The sequence below is a fragment of the Delphinus delphis genome, chromosome 2 (assembly GCF_949987515.2).
Source record: "Delphinus delphis chromosome 2, mDelDel1.2, whole genome shotgun sequence".
NCBI classification, from domain to species: domain Eukaryota; kingdom Metazoa; phylum Chordata; class Mammalia; order Artiodactyla; family Delphinidae; genus Delphinus; species Delphinus delphis.
Genome location: NC_082684.1, coordinates 165,529,875 through 165,548,435, shown reverse-complemented (window position 1 = coordinate 165,548,435; position 18,561 = coordinate 165,529,875). Strand labels below are relative to the sequence as shown.

General features: G+C 42.9%; 1 protein-coding gene across 1 annotated transcript in view; it reads left to right on the top strand.

Moving 5' to 3' along the window:
* The window catches only part of PIP4K2A (phosphatidylinositol-5-phosphate 4-kinase type 2 alpha), a 178,019-nt gene that overhangs the window by 60,514 nt on the left and 98,944 nt on the right, over window positions 1–18,561 (top strand). The window lies entirely within an intron of this gene.

The following is an 18,561-nucleotide window of genomic DNA, read 5'->3' as shown; positions in this document are numbered from 1 at the left end:
AAAAAAAAAAAAAAAGTGTTCCAGGATCCCCTCCCATAAAATCAGAGAGATTTATGGAATGACCGAAAAGAGTCAAACTCACATTAATGATTGTTTTTCAGTCTGAGGAAAAATACTTAAAAGACGCATAGAGTTCATTGTCTGGGACAAGTGGTTAAAGATCTTCAAAGATATTCATAAAAATTTGAATAGGAGGAATAATGAAAAGAAGCTGTTCCGTGGAAGAAAATTCCTTGATATTACTTTTCCTCTTCTTTGATACGGTAATAACCTAAGGGCCATTTAATGTTGGCAAACAGAAGATTCACAGAATGACTGCATTATGCAGCTTTGCCCCTTCATTTAAATGAGTGCTAGTTGTTTTTGTTGTCTGAATATTTTCTATTCATAATATCACTGATTATTTGGTGCCTAATATTCTTTTTTCCTTTTTACTTTACTCAGTCTATTTTAAGATACAACCTTTGCAGAAAAAGAGGGAGAAAACTATATGTATAAACACTGAATGGTCTGTTAATATCCTGCAGAGGCTCACTGACTGGCAAGAAGATCAGTCAGGCTGGAACTTCCCGGGATGGCTTTGAGGGGGAGAGAGATCAAATTTGAACAGCCTTCAAGGATGGGTAGATGTAGGAAAGGATTCGGGAGGGTTTTTAGAATGATTTCCCAGGGGTAAAAGATACGGTTGAGATGTTCTCCTTGATATTTTATTTTTATCTTCTAAATGTTTTTCTTGGAACATAATTCTTAATTCTTTTCTCACATTGTATTTTTTTTGTGGTTCTCAGCCCTCTGCTTCCAAGGGCTACGGCTGACTTCTGTTACTCACTGGAGATTTTATTGCATGAAATCCAAAAGGGTCACTTTGCATATACTTGTTGTCAGTAGCATATTCTCATTGGGTCACTGTGGCTTAATTTGCCAGCTTCCTCAATGGACCCGATGCACAGCAAGTCTCCACAGCCCCATCCTCTGTGACCTTTCAGGGGCAATTCCCTTGTTACTTGGAACACAGATGCGGTGGCTAGTTGTGGGAAGAAGCATTCCCTGTCAACCATCGCACCAGTCACTTTTCATTTTTTCCATATAGTTGAAGGCACACTGAATACTTGTCATTTTTTTCTGTTATTGTCTTGCACGTTGTGATGGGTCTCAGGTGGGGTTTGAGAGGGGATGCCTTAACCATCGAATCGTGCGAGTGTGTGTTTATCTCTAACTAAAACCTCCTGATGCTCCTTTCATTTTCTTGTCTGTGTCCCTACCTCTACCTACATCCCAAACCCTTTCACAAAATAATGGCACATCTACTTTATGACAAAGCAGGAAAACACACGCACAACACACACACACCACACACACACATACCACACACACACCACACACACACACCACACACACCACACACACACACCACACACACACACCACACACACATACCACACACACACCACACGCACACACCACACACACCACACACACACACCACACACACACACCACACACACACCACACGCACACCACACCACACACACACCACACACACACCACACACACACACACCACACACACATACCACACACACACCACACGCACACACCACACACACCACACACACACACCACACACACACACCACACACACACCACACGCACACCACACCACACACACACCACACACACACATACCACACACACACCACACACACACACCACACACACCACACACACACACCACACGCACACCACACACACACCATACCACACACACACACCACACACACACACACCACACCACACACACACCACACCACACACACCACACACACACCACACACACCACACCACACACACACCACACACACTACACACACACCACACACACACCACACACAACCACACCACACACACACCACACCACACACACACACCACACACACATACCACACACACACCACACACACACACCACACACACCACACACACACCACACACACAACACACACACACCACACACACCACACACACCACACACACACACCACACACACACACACCACACACACACACAACACACACACACACACAGTATTTAGACACCGAATTATCTGGGAAGACTTAGAATGTGATCCTCCCTCCTTGCTGGTGCTACTGAATGACAGGCATGTGGCCACTCTTAATAGGCTTCTTGGAGCTCAGGAAACAATGAGAAGAATAATGACAATGGGAGTTATGAAACCTTGTATTATTTGTGGGATTTTTTTTTTCTGCCACGCCTCGAGGCTTGCAGAATCTTAGTTCCAGGGATTGAGCCCGTGCCCTCGGCAGTGAAAGCTCAGAGTCCTAACCACTGAACCGCCAGGGAAGTCCCAAAGCCTTGTCTTTATTCTGCCTTTGCCAGAGAGCCATAAAGTCTCTTTTAGAAAGTGGGTATCCGTCCTCTTTAGAAAAAAACTTTGTAGTGTAAGCAAACAATATTGTTTATTTATTTTAAGGAGAGAAAACATCCATGGCGGTCAGCCGAGTTGACAGACTAGTCAACTTTCATCCTGTTTGTTTTTTTCCTGCTGATTCTTTTCTGTAAGAAGACTCAGTCTTCTTACAGAAAAGAAGGCAGTAATTAAAGAAAAGACTATGTCAGCCAATTTATCTTGAGAATGATCTTGGTCTTTCTTTGATGTGTGCGTCTAACACTTGGGGGTCGTCCCAACTCTGCAGGTAGGGGTTATAAAGAGAGCAGCTTCCTGGAGATTCTTCCAGGGAGATCACGCTGGCTCCCACCCCTGCTCGGGTTCAAAAGGGGAGGAAAACATGTCCCTCGTAAGTTAGAAACTCAGTGTAGAGACTGTAGCTTTTACTCTGATAAACAGATGGCATTCCCAACAATTATTCCCAGCAGAAGTAAGGGTGGTCTTGACTTCCTGCCATCCAAACTCCTCTGCTTCCTGTCTCTCCGAGCCCAAGGCTGTGGGTAAGAAAAATGTGTGTACTTAAACCCACCTAGAAGCAAAATGCAAGCAAAATACAAGCTCTCAGTTAACTTCCTTGGTGTGAGGTGAAAGAATAAAAATGCAGTATCAGACGGTTTGAATTATTTTTTAATAAAAAAATTATATTGAAGTGTAGTTGATTTACAATGTTGTGTTAGTTTCTTCTGTACAGCAAAGTGACTCAGTTTTATATATGTGTTCTTTTTCATGTTCTTTTCCCTTATGGTTTGTCACAGGATACTGAATATAGTTCTCTGTGGTTCACAGTAGGACCTTGCCTTGTTGTTTATCAAATTATTTTTTAAAGTAAAAATAGAGTTGGAACTCCAAGGAAATCTTAACCTTCCCTTCTCTTCTCTTGGCCCTTTCTCCAGCTACATTTGGGGACAGGCCCTGTCTTCATTGAGAGACACATCATCACCCCAGAGGTGGGTCCCTCATGACCAGAGAGCCAGCCTGCAGAAAACAGAGAAGATGTTTCTTTGAAGTGCATGTGGAAAGTTAGCTTTCAGATGTGGTCCTATTTGTTGATCTGCTGTGCACTACCAGGGCTATCAGTTTCCTAGGGGAGTTGATCATGAAATGAAAAGTGTTTTACCTGGGTTAATTATGTTATTAAATATTATATCCGATTGTAGCTGAGCAGAAAGAGGGCTTTGTCTCTAGGATACTAGGGTGCTTTCTGGAGGTTAAAGCTTGCAGCATGGCAGGGACCAGGGCTACCGACACTGCTAGGACCTGTCTGTTTCATCTTCTGCTTCAGCCCTCTCCAGGCCAAATTGTGGAGGATGCTGACAGCCTCCATTCTTTGTATCTCATCATTCAGCGGCAGGGAGAGGCCAGCGTGAAGCTCCCCAGTCCAACCTGGGGAAGAAGATTCGTTGCACCTGCGTGGGGCTGGGGCCAGCCCTGAACAGGGCAGCTTTGGCAGGGAGTGGGGAAGTCTGACGACCAGGGAATAGGGTCCTAGTATATGTCAGTAGAGTCCTGTGTTAAACAGGTGGGTGTGGGGAGGGATGTGAGTGGTGAGCAGGGCATTCAAAAGAGGTGGCTGAGTGTGCGTTAGATGAGTAAATATGAGGTCTCTTGAAGACAATAACAGTTCACTTTTTATGCCAGTGTCATCAGCTTAATGTGATCTCTGAGGATCTGTTTTCTGAGACAGACTGTGTTTGTCGTGACACAGTGGCCTTGGTAAGCTCAGGACCATTTCAAAATGCCCTCAAGCCTGTTTCTTCATTTATAAAATGAGGGAGTTATATTAGGGGGTCTGCAGGGTACTGGGTACCCTCTGAATCTAAAACTGCTTTTCTGTCTGCAGCGTCATTTGTTGTAGAATATCATAAATTTACCATGAGATTTGATGATAAATTTTAAAAGTGCTGTTGCCCTACAAGCATACGTTGCACTTGTCTACTTGATAAGGTTTGATATGGTAGAGGCATTACAATATTTTTTTCAAAATGGAATGTGAAACATATTACGTATTTTTTTCCCCAAAATCTTTCTCTTGCTTCTTGGAACTGTGCATTGCCTTTTTGTTTGATAATTTTCCCCTAGATCTCATTGGGCTCCACCTCTTTGCTACATGCTTATATAGAGTCTTAAATGTCGTTCTCTTTCATCTAACTACAACTGCTTCTCCTTTATCTAAGCTGCACTTTACTTCTGCTTTGCAATAGGGAATACAAAACGGAGCCATGTTTAAGCAACTTAGTGTCGATCACTGGAGTCTAGATTCCATTCTCCCACAGGCTGAGAAGAAGGTAAGTAAATTGGACCGAGCAAGAAGCCTGAATATTAGGATGTGCCCATAATTGTCTTTTTCAGCAGAACTCCATGAAGAGGGCTGGCAAGTAAGTCCCCAGGGCGGTACCCAGGTCACCGGGAGTGCTGCCTTATCACACAGCATCAGCATAATCCACTCCCGGGGTCCTTTGTGGGGCAGGGGGTCTCGGCCAGCCTGTCTGCCTGCCACAGCTGCCGTCCTACCAGCCTATTCTGCTGCTCCTTAAATGCTTTCCCCTAATTTTTTATTCCCATGAAAAAGACGTGTTGGCCAACAAGCTGACACATCTACGGGATGAATCTCGTTTCTCATTTCGCCCTGCCCCAGGACTGGCATGCTCTTGTGTCTGTAGAAAGAGCACTTGAGTGTTGCCAAGGTTTCTTTTGGTTCTAAAATACCTGGTGCTGCTACCAAGGGAGATATTGAAGGCGTGAATTTCCCAGATGTAATACCGTCATCATTCTTCCATGATTTATGAGTCCCTATTATGTGAAGCTAAACAAACATTTTCCTTCAGTATTCTAGAACTAATGAAAAATCCAGTGGGCTTCATGTAAAGGATTGTGTTTTAATAAAAGTGGTAATTCAAAACACCTGTTTAACTCGTGGCTCTCAATTCTAATCAAAGCTCTGTTAATCCTTTGCTTGGGACATCTTGATTTTTCTTTTGCTTTTTCTTAAAAAAAAAAAGACAACATACCCATTTGATTGAAATTTGATTCTTCTCAGTAAAACTGCCAGTTTTAATTAAGTTTGAAAATTGGAATACAGCTGTGAGTTGGATGAAATTCAGCATAGTAATTTCCTTCTTGTGTTCTGTGTGTTCTGCTTGGAGAGATTGTGGATTTGTGTAGATGAGGACATAGCACGACTAATTGTTCCTGCTTCGATGAATTAAATACAACTTTTTAGTTTTGTCGGTGTTCATAAAAGTCCTTTTATGCGTATTGAAGTAAGAGATCACTAAAAAAGATGCTCAGTTTTAAGCTATAGGTACTTCTTTTTATAGCTATAGCGAATAAGTGTTTTGATTGGGAAAATTAGAGGCATTTTGGGCTTGGAAAAATTGTGCTCTGATTTTAAAGAAATTTTAGGTACGGTATCCGTCTGCGATGGTGCACGCTCTGTGTTTTTACCGATTTGCATTCTTGGGTGTGTTATCCACTTTTTTCCTTACTCATTTCCAAATCTGTTTGGACCTGATAAAAGTTGAGGATATACATACTTTTTTAAAAAAGCTCTTGATCATGACCCTTGAATGGTGAAAGTAAGAGAAATGCATTTATTTTGTCTCAATTAATTAAAATATTAATTCCTTTTAAACCTTCTTTGATTTCTCTTAAGTATAAACAGGGGAGCCCGGGAGGGCGTTTTTGGCAAGCTGAGCTGTGGTTTCTGTGAGCAGTTTCTGGTTTGCTTACTTTCATGGTAAAAGTTGACAGTGATCTAAATGTGCTTCAGGTATTTTTTCCTGGTCTCATTGGATTATCTATTTGCCTTTTACTTTATTTTTTTCTCTGATATCTTCCTTTTGATGGGTGTCCTTTTTTTTTTTTTTTTGCGGTACGTGGGCCTCTCGCTGTTGTGGCCTCTCCCATTGTGGAGCACAGGCTCCAGACACGCAGGCTCAACCGCCATGGCTCACGGGTCCAGCTGCTCCGCGGCATGTGGGATCTTCCCGGACCGGGGCACGAACGCGTGTCCCCTGCATTGGCAGGCGGACTCTCAACCACTGCGCCACCAGGGAAGCCCTGATGGGTGTCCTTTTACTGAGGATTCCCCCCGCCCCGCCCTGCCAACTCTGATCACATGTTTGGGTAATTGTTTTTCCTATCAGTATAACCAGACTATTGATTGATTGATTAAAGTATAGTTGATTTACAATGTTGTGTTAGTTTCTGGTATACAGCAAAGTGATTCAGATATCTATATATAGATGTATATATAGAGCTATATATATGGGTTATTACAAGACACTGAGTATAGTTCCCTGTGCTAGTGGGTCACTGTTGTTTATCTATCTTATGTACAGTCATGTGTATCTTTTAATCCCATGCTCCCAGTTTATCCCCTCCACACTCACACCTTTCCCCTTTGGTAACTGTAAGTTTGTCTTCTCTGTCTGTTAATCAAACTAATTTGATTTTGCTGCCTCTGGTTGAAGGTACAGGCTAGTGCATCTGGTTCTGGCCTCGAGAATATACCTGCCAGCTTAACTGCCCTGTTAGTCACAGCACACCCTCAGGGTGCTGTTAACAAAAATACTTTTATTTATTTTCGAACAGATGCCGGAGATCAGTGAAGATTAAAAAATGTGGATAGTTACAAGAAAGATTTTTACTTGGGTATACCACTGCTAATATTTTAGAGAAAAACTGTAATAAATATTCCAAGACACTGTAATTTTTAGACCATCTCCTTCTTTGAACTTCAAGGCCCCACAGAATTCTTCTAAAACAAAAACCAAAAAAAGTGTGTCAGAATTTCTTGTGATTGAACATAGAATAATAGTAGAAAAGTGTTTTTCTTTTTCCTTCCCTTTAAAAAAATTCCTGTTCATTTAGGGAAATGGTAGTAGACAGTTTCTGTTTTAAATGTTTATTTTGAAAAATGTTTAGATGAGATCAAGAAAAAGTGGGAAAAAAAGAAGAGGGAAGGAGGGACAGGAGTTGTGGACTCTTCCTGCCCTTCCTTTTGGTTTCACACTTAAATATGGGATACTTTCAAGACATCCTTTAAGGATAATTGGAGGCAGGAAGTCAGGAAAATTGATTCTCTGGAGAGGGGAGGAGAGAAGTTACTGAGACAGGTTATAAGTTTAGGTCAAATCAACCATAGAACATGGCCACACATATATAGAAAGTTAACAGGGAGCTATAAAGAGATTATTCAAAGAAAAGGGACAGTGTGGTAGAGACAATGGAGTTCGTTTAATATGATGTGCTTTTAATATCTCTACACCTCATTTTATATCATATAGTGTTTTTATAAACATTGCTTAATCTACCTCATCAGAAAGGTGGATTATTTATTTATTTATTATTTTTGCTGTGTTGGGTCTTCGTTTCTGTGCGAGGACTTTCTCTAGTTCTGGCAAGCGGGGGCCGCTCTTCGTCGCAGTGCACGGGCCTCTCACTGTCACGGCCTCTCTTGTTGCGGAGCACAGGCTCCAAACGCGCAGGCTCAGTAGTTGTGTCTCACGGGCCTAGTTGCTCCACGGCATGTGGGATCTTCCCAGACCAGGGCTCGAACCCGTGTCCCCTGCATTGGTAGGCAGACTGTCAATCACTGTGCGCCACCAGGGAAGCCCCCATATAGTGTTTTTAAAGTCAAATCCTAATGCTTTTTATTTTTATTTCATTTATTTATTTATTTATTTATCTATTGATTTTTGGCTGTGTTGGGTCTTCGTTGCTGCTTTCTCTAGTTGCAGTGAGCGGGGGCTACTCTTCGTTGCGGTTTGCGGGCTTCTCATTGCGGTGGCTTCTCTTGTTGCGGAGCACGGGCTCTAGGCACACGGGCTTCAGAAGTTGCAGCACGTGGGCTCAGTAGTTGTGGCTCACAGGCTCTAGAGCACAGGCTCAGTAATTGTGGTGCAGAGGCTTAGTTGCTCCGCAGCATGTGGGATCTTCCCGGACCAGGGCTTGAACCCGTATCCTCTGCATTGGGAGGCGGATTCTCAGCCACTGCGCCACGAAGGAAGTCCCAATCCTTTTTACTTTAATTATATTAACTTATTCTTAGCAAGTACAGTCAACCAGGAAGATGACACCTGCTTCAAAATGCAGGTTATTACCCCAAATGCAACCCTCCTGGAGCCCCGATGGAGATCATTAGTGCAAATTCCACTGTAGGTTTACAATGAACCCGGGGGACCGTTCAGAAAGAGGGATGAGGAGAGAATAAGGCAGCCAAGTTGCGAGCGCTGGGTCACCAAAGGGCAGATTTTCCAGAGACAATGTTTGTTTGCAGAGCCATCACAGAATTGCCTTGGCGCTTATTTTCAAATTATCCATTTAAATCATCCTGTGAATCCTGTGAGTCAGAAATGCCTGTTTCAAAGCGTACTGTGAAACCCTTTCAGTAAACAAGTACTGTACATCCTGGGACTCTGTGTGCATCAAGGCTAATTGTTGCAGCAGCGTGGTTTTCAGTTGCTCTGGTGCTGGTGGCAGCCGGAGTTCTGGGCTTGTCTCGGCCCCGTGGTTACTGCCACCCTTTAGCCTGTGCACTTCATGCTCCTTGCCTTGCTGCATGTTACTTCATCGAGCACCACCTGGATGATTCCATCCAACCATTGAGCCTGACTTGATGAAGAGGAAAAGACCGTGCACCCCGTGTGCACTAGGGCATGTAAAAGGCTGGCTGTCTTGCGGACAGTGAGTCTATGAATAGAGTCCTTACACACTAAATTATGCCTAGAGTCTGGTTATGACCGGGCAGGTTTGTACAGCCCAGAGCACATCGGGCTGAGGGGTAGCACCTCTGGATTCTGGTTTTGACGCTAGAAGTAATTAATTTGTGGCGCTTTAGAAATGAGTCACTGCTTTGGCTTTAATTTCCTTGTCTTTTGGTCATCTCTAGAACCTCTCTGTTCTTAAATTCTGAAATCCATATTTGTAGATTATTATGGATGGAAACAACAGGTGAGAATGTAACAGTTTAAAAAGAGCCATCTGGGAATTCCCTGGCCGTCCAGTGGTTAGGACTTGGTGCTTTCACTGCGGGGCGTGGGTTCGATCCCTGGTCAGGGAACTAAGATCCTATCCTGCAAGCCACAAGGTACGGCCAGAAAATAAATAAAAATTTAAAAAATAAAAAGAGCCGTCTGGTAAAGGTGTTCAGTGCCAGAGGGACGAACCCCAGTCTCAAATCTTGGGGCCATTTTCAATCTTCTGTGGAGACAGAGTGAGTTAACCTTTCATTCTGAACGTCAGACTTCTTCCACATTTGCTCTTTCTTGTCTCCCCACATACAGGTGCTTTGCCCCCATCTTTAAAATGTTCCGCAGCAGTTAGTTATTGCTGTACAATAAATCACCCCAAAACTCAGTGGCTTAGAAACAACAGCTCTTTATCCGGTAATGATCCTGCAGGTTGGGCCAGCCTTTGCCGGGCCGTGCTTCTGGTCTCACGCGGCTGCCGTTACCTGGGGAACCCACCAAGGCTGGCTGGCCCCTGATGGCCCCTCTCAAGTGTCTAGTGGTCAGCTGAGGCTGTCACAGCAGCGGCAGCCCAGAAGGACAAGCCCAGGGCACAGAAACTTGTCAGGTTTGTGCTTATGGTCTTGTCTCCTCCGCTGATGTCCCACTGGCCAAAACGAGCCACGTGCAAGGCCAAGACCAGAGTCAGTGAGGCAGATGTGCTACCTGAGGGTGTGAATGTGGGAGAAGGGATCCACTGGGGACCGCTAATGTGCAGTCTACCACATATTTATCCCCTGAACTTATAGTTTAGAAGTCTGTACTTCAGATTTGAAGTACACATTTGTATTCCTTGTCCTAGATAGTAAACTTTCAGAAAGTAACAGTGTAGGTTTTGCTTAACAATATCTATGCCCTGTAGTGAAATGGGGAGGGGGCGTGTGAATGATTTGTGATGATAGGGGTAGATGTCTGTATCCCCGAGTGTGGCCAGGAGGGAGCATTCCCTGCTGCTTTCTGGTTCCTCCATCTCTGAGTACTCCTTTTCAGACTCCTTTGCTGAGTCCTCTTCCTGAAGATTCTGGCCACTTTCTTCTTTCATTCTGAATGAGTCCCTTTGCAGTGTTATCAATTTCTATAACGGCGGTTCTTCTGAAAGCTTTAATTACTATCTCTTTGCAGGTTACTTCTAAATATTTTTGGCCTCAGAACCACATTTGTAACTGCGTGTTAGACTTCTCCACATGAATAATCTGTGCACACCCAAAATAATACATCTTCTATGCACCCGAAATCTACTTCTCTTTCTGTATTTCCTATTTTCGGTAATGGTTTCACTGTTCTAGTCTCAAAGGCTCAAAAACCTCTTAAGCGTTCTTAGCCCCTCCCTTCCCCCCTCCCCTCCTGGGTCCCTGCCGCCACATCCTGTGCCCCAGCTCATTGCCTCAGGCCTCACTGTGGCCTCCAGGCTTCATCTTTGCTCCAAATTCCAGCCCACATAGTAAGGGGCTAAATCCTTAGATGGTCCTTGTCCTGTTACCCTCTGGCTCAGGACCTTCTGTACCTCCTCACTGCCCACGGAACAGAAACCAGCCCTCTGGACCCGGCACGCAGACTCCTGTCAGTTGGTCCCTTGAAGTCCTCCACGTCCCTGGCCATCCAGTGGTTAAGACTCCGCGCTTCCACTGCCGGCGGCGGGGGTGGGGGGGGGGGACGACGCAGGTTAGATCCTTGATCGGGGAACCAAGATCCCGCCTGCCGCGTGACACAGACAAAACAAAACAAAAAAACTCCACGTCTTGGGCTTCCCTGGTGGCGCACTGGTTGAGAGTCCGCCTGCTGATGCAGGGGACACGGGTTCGTGCCCCGGACCAGGAAGATCCCACATGCCGCGGAGCGGCTGGGCCCCTGAGCCATGGCCGCTGAGCCTGCGCGTCCGGAGCCTGTGCTCCGCAACGGGAGAGGCCACGGCAGTGAGAGGCCCGCATACCACAAAAACAAAAACAAAACTCTACGTCATTTTCCAAGTTAGTGCCACGTTCTCTTCTTATCCAAACCCAAGTCCTTTCCCTCCTCCAAGCTCCAGCTCCAGCATCTCCTCAGACAAACTCCGTGGATAACAGTCTCTTCCTACCTGATGCTGGTAGCGCTTTTTTTTTTTTAATTAATAGACTGTATTTTACAGATATTTCAGATTCAGAACAAAATTGAGGGAAAAGTTCCAGAGTTCTCCCTCACCCCCGCCCCCAGGCGCACCACTACCATCACCATCCTGCACATCCAGGCAGTACCTCCGTTCCAGTCCATGAACCAGCACTGACACCTCATTACCAACCCGAGTCCATAGTCTACATTGGGGTTCACTCTGTGTTGTACATTTTATGGGCTTTGACAAATGTACCATGACATGTATCCAGCATTATAGTATTATCCAGAGTATTTTCACTGCCCCCCCAAACCCCCTGTGCTCCACTTATTTTTCCCTCTCTCCCCCCAAAGCTGCTGGTACTTTTCACTCAACTTACATATGTCTGTTTCTGTCACTTGGTTTTGAGCCCTGTCGTCTTAGTCTCCCTTCACTACATAGATCTCTAAAAAATATGGATACGTATATTACATCTTTAAAACCTCACCTGAAGAGCAGTAAGTGTCTCCTATGGAAGGTCTGGATTTTACACAAATTGGTATTTTTGCGGGGGGAACACAGCACCAAGTTTACGAGGTTGCCTTTGGAAGAGAACAATGAACCTTGACAGTTAGGGAGACATTCTTCAGCTTAGCTCAGGTCAACAAGTATTTGGTGAAATTAGAGATAATCTTTGCTTCATGTAACAGTTGTGCTCCTTCCTCAATGGTTTCTCCATCGATTAAAAAATCTGTGCTTCCTAAAAGCTTTGTACTCTGCTGAATTGAGAGACAGAGACAGAGAGTTGGGCCGTGGAAAAGAACACTTCAGTGGATTCTTCCTTAGAGCCACCTCCTTTTCTAATGTAGAATAACCACCTCTTAATTAGCTTTCTAAATTCAGACTTTTTCAAGATGGTGTTTCATTATAATTAAAAAGTGAGTAAACGCCAAACAGGTTAGCAGTAATGTATGCAGAGCATGATAACTGCTGCAGAGAGCTCAACAAAAGCATATACAGGGTTCTAACGTTGTGTGAACAGCATTGTCAGCAAGTGTCTAAATGTTCCGCAGATCTGCAACCACTAAGGAAATGAAGGTTCACAGTAAACAACAGATATTATAGGAAAGGAAGGGGAGACACCAGAGAAAGACATCATCACAGTTTCTCAGAACAAAAGGTGTGATGTACCGTTGTCTCAGGTTTGCTAATGGTCATGAAGGAAACGGGCAACGTAACTTCTGGAACACAGTCCTGTTTTGGTCAAGCCTCCTTCCCCCATCCTCTTTCAACTGAGTTCTTTGGTCCTTGCTGTAATCTGTGGCCAGAAATTTTCCAGGCGCTCGGGGTTGCCTTGGACTCTCAGCTGCAGTGCGTCTGCTCTGTGGAATGTCAGCTGTAGTTTCTCACTTTAGTTGCAGACTCATCAGGTCTCTAAGCCAAATAAGCATTTCTCCTTTTTCCAGTTTTATTGAGATATGATTGACGTACAGCACTGTATAAGTTCAAAGTGTACCGTGTAATGATTTGACTTCCATACGTCATGAAGTGATTGTCACAGTAAGTTTAGTGAACATCCGTCATCTCATAGAGACACATTAAAGAAATAGAAAAAAAAATATTTTTCCTTGTGATGAGAACTCTTAGGATTTCCTCCCTTAACAGCTTTCATATATAACACACAGCAGCATTAATTATATTTATCATGTTGTACATGGCATCCCGAGTAATTATTTATCTAAATAATCACATTTTGATGTAACCACAATTTGTTTTAAATGAAAGTCAGCAGAGATTTACTAAGGATCTTCTCTGGAGCAGCACCCCGGGGATATTGATGACAATGACAGCCAGGCTCGATGACCAAGTGCCAGGCAGTGTTGTAGACTCAGTGGGGTCCTCCCAGCAACCCCAAGCACATGGGCTTGTGCTCCGAACACTGCGTCTGAGATGCCTCGAAAAGATACACTATCTTTGTCTACGTGTAGAAGTTTCACTTCCTATGGCCAGTTGTCCCCAGGCTGGGGCGAGAATTTGAGAAAACAAAACTACCCTAAAATGCTTAGTATTTGTTGTCTCACCTCTTTGGTTGTCACTTGTATGAAGTGTTTTTAGAGCATAAAATTATGAACAGCTTTTGGGTGTGGCATCACAGAATGACAGCCCAGTTGCGAAGGAATCAGCGCCGTCCGGGAGGGGGAAATCTCCCCCTCTCCCCCTCTCCCTACCCTCTCCCCGTGCTGAGTTCACGTGGCTGGACTAAGAATCAGATCCACACAAGAAGAATTCACCAGAGAAACAGAAACACATTTTAATTCATGCGCAGGGAGGTCTCACAGAAACGGGACCTACAGAGTGGCCGAAGTAGGCAGCTTTTACATGTTTTAGACAAAGAAATCAATTTGCAAGGAATTGATGGGACAAAGAAACTTAGGTTTGGAGTACCCAATTAGTGAAGAATTTGAACAGAGTTTGGGCTTGGGGTCATCAATGAAAGAAGTAACCAGGTTTGTTTATATAGGCTTCTGGCCGCAACTCCCTATCTTTGGTGATAAGGGTGTCCTTCCACCTCCACAGGCAGGGAGGGCATCTTTCATGGGAATTTATGTCTTGCTTTCAGGGAGACAGAAAGGAGGGTCAGAGTGTCCCTCTTGGGTTGGCAGTTTCTTAAGTCACTTTAATTGAAAATAGTCACTATGCCATTGAGGCACATCTGGGGGTGGCCTGCCCTGGGCCCCCACAGCACCCCTTCCCTCTTGGGCTTCTTGCCCCATGTCCCTCTCCCCCGCCCCCCCCTTTCTCCCTGCACCCTCTCCTCCTGGGAGGAGCACCCAGAAGGTGCAGCCTACACTGAATGATGAGGGTAACATTGTTTTTTCCCTCTCTTTACCAACTGACCGGGCAGAGCTAGGATTTTTTTCCTGAGGAATTTCTACTGTGGGTGACTGGGTAACCTAAAAAGAGCAGAAAACTGTGTAAACTTAAAGTGGACAAGTGTACTTTACATAGAGCCTTTGGTTTGTTTTAATTAGTTGCCATCTGCCCCCTAAGCAGTTTTCCTCTGGTTACTTTAAGTAATTGAACAGGCAGTTTTTTGGTTTGTTTGTTTCTTTTTTAAATTTGTGTCCTTTTTATTTATTTATGTGTATACAAGACAAGGGGCAGTTGAGTGCCATGGCTGAGAGCCCAGGTTCTGGAGTTGCTCTGACGGCTGAACAGAATCAGGCCACACTGTGTAGAGGTCACTGTGACCTTGATCCAGTCACTGAACTGCTCTCAGCCTCCTATCTGTTTAGGGCTGGAGAGTCTAACAGTCCTGTTCATTTCACAGGGTTGTTAAAATGATTACCTAAGAAAGACTATAAAGCAATTTGCAGATACCTGACACATAGTAAGCCCTAAATAAATGTTAGCCTTGAGAATGTGGTGTTGTTAATTTTTAGAAATAATGAATGTTGAGGATGAAAAGGTGCTGCATAGATAGAAAACCAAAAAAAATAAATAAATAAAAATAAAACAAAAAATAAAACCCAACTGCTTTCCAAAAGTAAGGCTTTTTTTTTCCCCCTCTTGACTGGGAATTATTCATAAAACTTGATAATGAACAGAGTCAAGAATATATCATTTCTATTCCCCTTGACTTTTTTCCCATAATTTTAATTCTTAAAAAAATAAGCATTAAGGATCGATTCATTGATTCATTCATTCAACACTGAGCCAGGCACTGAGCCTGGTGCCTGGGCTGTAGATACCTGTCTTACCCCTGAGGGACATGCTTCTTGTTCATGGAATAGAACAGATGGCACTCTTATCCCAATGGGGCATGAGAGAAATATTCCAGTTAATACTATATAAAATGCATATGTGGCATAAGAGCTGCAAATTGACATAAGACCAAGTTAACTTCAGTGAACAGGGTGCAGATGATTGAGGAGAGAAACGATGGATGTTCTATACTAAAAACACAATTTTAATTTTTTTTAACTTTTTATTTTAAAATAATTTCAGACATAAAAACGTTGCAAAAAATAGTACAATGAATTCCCATATACCCTTCATCTAGATGTTACCATCGTACGTAGCCAAGAATACATTAATGAAATCAGAACATTAACACTGATACGATGTTATTATGAAATTAATAGATCTTATTCACATTTCCCCAGTTGTCCCATTTTAGTTTCCTTTCTGGTCCAGGATCACATGTTGCATTTGCTTGTCTTATCTCCTTAGCCTCCTTCCGTCTGGACCAGTTTCTCCATCTTTTTGTGTCTCTCTGGATCTTTACGCTTTTGATGAAGAACACTAACCAGTTTCTTTTAATAGAATGGCTCTCAGTTAGGGTTAGCTTCCTAGTGATTGGATTCAGATTAGGTGCTTTTCATCAGAATACCAGGTTATCGATACTGTGTCCATCTCAGTGCATCATATCAGAAGACATGCGATGTTGATTTATCTCAGTACTGGTGATGTTAACTTTGATCTCTTGATAATAGTGGTATCAGCTTCCTCCACTGTACAGTTAATTATTTTTCCCTTTGTTCTTAATAAGCATTTGGTGGGGAGATACTTGGAGACTATGTAAACATCCCGTTTCTCACCATACTTTTGCTCATTAATTTTAGCATCCATTGATGATTCTTGCCTGAAACAGTTATTACTGTAGTATTTGCCAATTGATGATTTTTTTTTAAATTGCCATCATTCCTTCTACATTTATTAGTTGGAATTGTATTGTAAGGACTCACTTCCTCTTCTCCTCTGTCTGTTTGTTACCTTAGCATGAACTCATAGATTCTTATTCTTTGGGTTACAATCTATTATTACTGTTATTTACAAAAAGGTTATTTAAAAAATTATATTTGGGAGAGGGAGTATCAACACCAAGTTCAAGTGCACATCGTTTGGTGTGGGGAGTGTACCATGGTCTTATCTGGGCAGCGTACATGACTTGGCTCCTGACCTGTGAGAAGTTGGCATCTTAGTTCCTGCCAACCTTCTTTCCATTCACTAGTGTTTGCTCTTGTAAAAAGAGTGAGAGAGTTGATGTGTTAAACTTGGCCTGAGTCTTTGGCTTAATTGGGATGGAGGACAGAGGGAGCGGAGAGGACTCAGAACTCAGGTGCATCGCAGTAACTGGCAGGTGATGAGTCAGACCTCAAATTTGCACACGTGTCTGAGCTTTAGTGGGTGTTGTGGTTCCTGAAAGTAAGACTTGTAGAACATGAGTTTTCTGTTAGTCGTTTCGAGTCTTTTGCTCTCTTCTCTGGCTCTTTCTAAAATTTTGCTGATAATCACACAGTTGCCCATGTCTAAAAACAGAACACCATGGCCACTGGTGTAAAGTGAATAAATGCAGCAGTTCTAGAAGCTGCTGACTTGGTGGACTCACATTTACAAGGTAAAGCAGAACTCCATTCCATGTGTTATAAAGATCATCTCTATCTAGTTAGATGTTTAACAGTCATTTAGTAATTCTGTATTTTAATATCTAATTAGAAACGTGTAACATATTCTGAATGGCTGCAACATCTACCATCTGAATGGTAGAACATTTGAAACAATCTTTGTAACATCACAGTATATAATACACGCTGTCAGGACTCTCAGTTTTAGTGTTCTATGTCATAGGGTTAGAGGAAAGAGTATAAGCTGCGTAATGAAACTGTTATTGCAATCATCAATGTACTATAAGTCATTGTTAAAATTGGCAGTTGGGTGGAGGAAATGGTATTGTATCATTAACAGCTTCCTATCAAACAAGAAGGCAGTCTGTCCTATATACTCTATTCATGCTGTGGCCTCTGGTTGGAAACCTAGCCTAGTGGGCAAGCAGTTAGTCAGGAGGAACCTGCTTATCAAGTACAGACCATCATGTACACGATCCAATCAACTAAAAGGTCAGACTTTTGGGGAGAACATCTGTCCTAGGCCATTTGGGCTTCTGTATCAAAATGCCACAGACTGGATGGCTTATAAACAGCAAAAATTTATTTCTCACGTTCTGGAGGCTGGAAGTCCAAGATCAAGGCACAGGCATGGTCACGTTTGGGTGAGAGCCCTCTTCCTAGCTCATAGCTGGCATCTTTTCTCTGTGTCCTCGCTTAACAGAAGGGTGTAGCCATCTCTATGGGGTCTCTTATAAGGGCACTAATCCCACTCCTGAGGGCTTCACCCCTATGACTTATGCACCTCCCAAAGACCTCACCTCTACTACCAGCATATTTAGGGGTTAAGATGTCAACATATGAATTTTGAGGGAGCACAAATACTCAGACTATAGCAATACCTAATACCTCTTTCTGTTTTCCATCATTTAGCGAAGGTAACATATCTTTTTTTTCTTAATCCCGTTTTGAAAGAAATCTTTTAGAAAGGAAGGTTTTCCCCCCTCTTTAGAATTGAGCATAATTATTGCCATCAATAATTACAGGCTCTGTCATCTTTGTTGTGAAGTAATACTTTACATAGGAAGTATATATCCCTCTAGAGTGTTAAAAAAAATAGAAAAGATAGGAGAAAATGGTGAGATTGGGTTAACAAATCAACAAATTAGGAAAATGACATTTTCTAAAGCTTTGGTGAGGTTAGGCCTATCTTCTCAGTAAAAGTGGTAAACCACCTCAAATATTACATTTGGCTATGTTATTATTTGTATTTTAAATTTATCTACAATGTTGTTTACTTATTATCCAAAAGTCACTCTTGCTTTTTGAAATATAACATAGAATTTTTTTTTTTAACGGACAGCCTTTTTTTATAGTTAACTCGGTTGATATTTTGCTTTCCTTGAAATAAAAATAGTCATCCCCCTCTAGGTTACTGTGTCATTTGGGATATTACTGTCCTTGTCTTAGAGTAATCCAGGGTCTCTCGAGCTCTTGATGAATCCACATTTTTAAAGAACTCAAGTAGATGACATTTAACCAGATGTTAAGTAAAGTATTAAGCAAAGCATGCTTATAATAGCTGGTTTCTTTCTCTTTTTTCTTTTTCAGGCTTTCAATAGTGTTTATTTAG